Here is a 5266-nt window from a genome sequence, read left to right as displayed (position 1 = left end):
TACACCTCCGATCTGAGCGAGATGTCCTCCGGTCCATGTACAGCGACCTCAAGTTCAGTTCGATGCTATCAAGATCGATCGTAACAACCTCCAGACCATGTACGATGCGTCCAATCTGAGCGCAAACACTCTCCAGTTCAAACACGAACGCGCTCGAGTCCGCGGTTCGACACAATTCAGTCCAAGTACAACGCCTCAGGGCTGAGTTCGACACCCTGGAGTTCGAGCGCGATCTCCTCCGATCCAAGCTATGCACCTCCAGTCCAAGGGGAACATCCTCAAGTCTGAACCGTATGTACTCCAACTTAACCAAACCACCGGGGGCACCAGATACAATGTTGGTTGCCCCTGTAAGAGGGCCGAAAAAACAAAACGAGTTTCAACTCAGATAGAGAAAATGCAGAAGGAGTTAGAAGAGCGGAGGGAGTTAGGAGAGCAGGACTCAGGAGAGCAGGGGGACTCAGGAGAGCAGGGGGACTCAGGAGGTCAGGGGGACTCAGGAGAGCAGGAGGAGTCAGAAGACCAGAGGAAGTCGGCGGAGCAGAGGTTGTTAGAGCAGTATAAGAAGATGTTAGAGGAGGAGAAGAAGTCAGAGGAGCAGAGAAAGTTAGGAGAGAGAAAGTTAGGAGAGGAGAAGAAGAGGAAGGTCGCCTGGAGGAAATAACACAAGCGTCAGAGTCAGGGTCAGAGTCAGACGACGGAGCCAAAAGCTAATTTTCTTTACGAGAATTTCTCGAGTCCAAACTTATAGATGGGGCAGCCTCATCAACACAGCTGCCAACATTAACACCTGAGACTCTTGATAGAGCAAAAGGTGAGCAAAGTATTACGACCATTATTGGATCGATCTTTTAACTGAGTGAAATTCGAGATCTGAGAAAAGATTCATCACGTCAGCCAAAGAAAATATGGTCACTTGGTTACTTCGCTGCTGGGACAATGGTGCCAACAGTGCGTGGCTCGATGGCAGTGAAGCTCGCCAACTGGGTAGCATTTCCAGGACTCACGTGTGGACAGAGGTATAGGCACATGCCAAAAATCGGTCCTACACCCTCTGGAAGCGGATGTTGGTGATAGCGGTAAGAGATAAGAAGTTCCCTTTAAACGGGAACTTGGAGCCTGAGAAAACAGAAATGGACTTATGGAGAAAGGTATCAATTTTTGAGAGAAAAGGGCTCTGGTGGAAATGCTCTACAGCCCCCAGTTCAATCGTAACAATCCAAACCAATTACATGATCCTGAAGCAGTCCACGTTCCACGACAAATGTGGCGTGACTTTACAAAGGCAGCTCCAGAAAAGCATGCCAGTGCACTTGCATTGGTATATGGCAAAGGGGAAAGAAAGCCCCTTGTAAATGAGCTAATTAGCAGACTTCAGGAGCTTGAATTATTTATAAGCGCTACAGAAGTTAAGCTTTATACTTCAGCCATTGTCCAAATGGGAAAAAAAATAGTGGAAAGGTTAGACAAAGTGGAGGAAACACAAAGTGATATTATTGACAAATTGGCTAATGTGCCTGATGTAGATGAATCCACGGTGGTACCAGATGATGGAAACCAGGATTTCCACGATCGCCTATTGAGAGAGCTAAACAACATGAGTTCCTCTCGACCTGTATCATCGAAAATCTCAACCATAAAAAAGAGACGTCCTCGTATTCAAGCAAATGACAACGATAAGACACCTCGTATTCAAGCAAACGACAATGATAAGACCATACGTTTTGCTTTGTTGTATTTCTTGAGTAATCATGGGGAGGATATAAAGAAGTGGTATAACTCATCCACTTCTGCACTTCAGGCACGAGTGAAAGAATTACAATCCAAAACAACCACCAAGGTGAACTCTTCCAAACGGGGAGAGTTCCAGTTGCTGCAAGTCAACGAGGTAAACAATAGAGGGGGCCCTTGCCCCAGCCAGGGGGGGAAAGGGACAACAAGAGTATACTGGACTGTGTGGATTAAGTGGCCTGGCACATCTCAACCACAGAAATATAAAGCCTTGGTGGACACTGGTGCACAATGCACCCTAATGCCCTCAAGTCACCAAGGGACACAACCAATTTATATCCATGGAGTGACTGGGGGTTCCCAAGAATTGACTATGTTGGAGGCCGAAATAAGCCTCACTGGTAAAAACTGGCGAATGCACCCTATTGTGACTGGTCCAGAGGCTCCATGTATACTGGGAATCGATTAACCTTTAGGATTGGGATATTTCAAGGATCCAAGGGGTATCGATGGGCCTTGGGAGTAGCTGCTGTAACACACAAATGGTGTTAAGCAGCTGTCAATTTACCTGTCTGTCAGATGATCCTTCTGCTGTGGGGTTGCTCCAGGTAAAAGACCAAGAGTACCAATTGCCACCAAAGTGGTTCACAGACGGCAGTACGCACCAATAGGGACTCATTGCTCCCCATTCAAAAGCTAATTCGCCAATTAGAAAATCAGGGAGTGATTAGCAAAACGCACTCGCCTTTTAACAGCCCCATATGGCCAGTGCGTAAAACCAGTGGGGAATGGAGGCTGACGGTAGATTACCGTGTGGCCTGAATGGAAGTTACACCTCCATTAAGTGCTGCTGTACCAGACATGCTAGAACTCCAGTATGAACTGGAGTCAAAAGAAGCTAGGTGGTATGCCACATTGATATTGCTATGCTTCTTTTCCATCCCATTGGCTGCAAAATGTAGGCCACAGTTTGCTTTTACCTGGAGAGGTATTCAGTATACCTGGAACCGTTTACCCCAGGGGTGGAAGCACAGCCCAACAATTTGCCATGGATTGATCCAAGCTGTTTTGGAACAGGGTAATGCTCCTGAACACTTGCAGTATATTGATGACATTGTAGTGTGGGGCCATACAGCAGCAGAGGTTTCCAAGAAAGGGAAACAGATAATCCAAATTCTTTTGAAAACTGGTTTGCCATTAAGCGCAGCAAGGTGAAAGGGGCCTGCCCAGGAATCCAGTTCTTAGGCATAAAATGGCAAGATGGACGTCGTCACATCCCAGCAGATGTGATTGACAAAATCACTGCTATGTCTCGCCCACAAATAAAACAGGACCCAATCTTTTTCTGGAGTAGTGGGCTTTTGGAGAATGCATGTCCCAAACTACAGCCACATAGTGAGCCCTCTCTATCAGGTAACACGGAAGAAGAATAATTTCTCATGGGGTCCTGAGGCAGCAGCAGGCTTTTGAGCAGATGAAACAAGAAATAGCCCGTGCGTGGCCTTGGGGCCAGTACGGACGGGACAGGATGTGAAGAACATCCTCTACACTGCTGCTGGAGAGAAAGGTCCCACCTGGAGTTTGTGGCAAAGAGCCTCAGGAGAGACCCGAGGCCGACCCCTAGGATTTTGGAGTCGAGCATATAAAGGGTCTGAGGAGCGCTACACTCCAACTGAGAAGGAGATTCTTAGCCGTGTATGAGGGTTCGGGCTGCTTCTGAAGTAGTTGGGACAGAGGTTCAGCTTCTTCTAGCACCTCGCTTGCCAGTAATAAACTGGATGTTTAAAGGACAGGTTCCCTCCACCCATCATATGCTACTTGATGCCACTTGGAGTAAGTGGATTTCATTAATTACTCAACGAGCTCGAATGGGAAAACTCAGCCGTCCTGGAATTCTAGAAGTGATCATGGACTGGCCTGAGAGTAAAAAAATTGAAACACCACCTACAGAAGAGGTATCACGTGCTAAAGAGGCACCACCATACAATGAAGCTTACCAGAAACGAAAAGAAATTTGCCCTATTCACAGATGGATTGTGTCGTATTGTAGGAAGCATCGCAGATGGAAAGCTGCTGTATGGAGCCCCACACGACAAGTTGCAGAGGCCACTGAAGGTAAAGGAGAATCAAGTCAATTTGCAGAGGTAAAGGCTGTCAGTTGGCTTTAGATGTGGCTGAACGGGAGAGGTGGCCAATGCTTCATCTTTATACTGATTCATGGATGGTGGCAAATGCCTTATGGGGTGGTTGCAAACAGTGGGAAAATGAATAATTGGCAACGAAAGGGTAAACCTGTTTGGCTGCTGAACGTGTGGAAAGACATTGCTGCCCGAATAAGGAACATTGTTGTAAAGGTGCGCCATGTAGATGCTCATGTGCCTAAAAGTAAGGCTACTGAAGAACATAAAAATAACCATCAGGTTGAATCGAGCTGCCAAAATTGAGGTGGCTCAAATAGACTTGACTGGCAGAACAAGGGTGAATTATTCCTAGCTCGGTGGGCCCATGAGACTTCAGGTCATCAAGGGAAGGGATGCAACATATAAGTGGGCCAGAGACCGAGGGGTGGACTTAACTATGGACGCTATTGCTCAAGTTATTCATGATTGTGAAACATGCGCCATAATTAAACAAGCCAAGAGGATGAAACCTATTTGGGGGGAAGGGCGATGGCAAAAGTATAAATATGGAGAGGCATGGCAGGTTGATTATATCACCTTGCCACGATCTCCGACATGGTAAGCGTTATGTACTCACCATGGTGGAGGCAACCACTGGGTGGCTCAAACATACGCAGTACCCCATGCTTACCGCCCCGAAAACACCATATTAGGGTTGGAAAAGCAAAATCCTGTGGCGGCATGGCACTCCGGAAAGAATTGAATCAGATAATGGGACCCATTTTTAAAATTCCCTGTAACCACTTGGGCCAAAAATCATGGCATTGAGTGGATTTACCATATTCCCTATCATGCACCAGCTTCTGGTAAGATTGAACGATTCAATGGTTATTGAAAACTATGTTGAAAGCATGGGTGCGGAACGTATAAAAATTGGAGAACCATTTAGCAGAAGCCACCTGGTGTCAACACTCGAGGATCTAGTAATCGTAATGGTCCAACCAATCCAGCTCCCTACGTACCGTGGAGGGAGATAAGGTTCCTGTAGTACACATAAAGAGTGTGTTGGAAAAACAGTTTTGGGTCCTTCCAGCGTCTGGAAAGGGCAAACCTCTCCGGGTACTGTCTTTGCCCAGGGACCTGGGTGCACATGGTGGGTGATGGACAAAAATGGGAATGTTCAATGTGTACCACAAGGGAATTTGATGTTGGGGGAGTGCAGCCAATGATTTTCCTGTAAATATATAGGTAGAGTCTCAGAAAATATTTCAATTAGGTACAGAATAGTTCAATTAGGTATAGGACTTAAAAGTAGAGTGTATTAATGTTAAGGAAACACTTTTTCTCTATATACCTTAATTAGGCATTCTGTAAGCAAGTTTTCCAATCTGGACTCTATATCCTGCACTGGCCAT

The 5266-nt window shown here is 46.4% G+C and overlaps 1 protein-coding gene across 2 annotated transcripts in view; it reads right to left on the bottom strand.

The window, feature by feature from the left end:
• STX11 (syntaxin 11) overlaps positions 1-5266 on the bottom strand; it is a 19415-nt gene that overhangs the window by 8195 nt on the left and 5954 nt on the right. The gene's annotated exons all lie outside the window — the stretch shown is intronic.

The sequence above is a fragment of the Coturnix japonica genome, chromosome 3, assembly GCF_001577835.2.
Source record: "Coturnix japonica isolate 7356 chromosome 3, Coturnix japonica 2.1, whole genome shotgun sequence".
NCBI lineage: Eukaryota > Metazoa > Chordata > Aves > Galliformes > Phasianidae > Coturnix > Coturnix japonica.
This window is presented reverse-complemented; position numbering and strand designations above follow the sequence as displayed.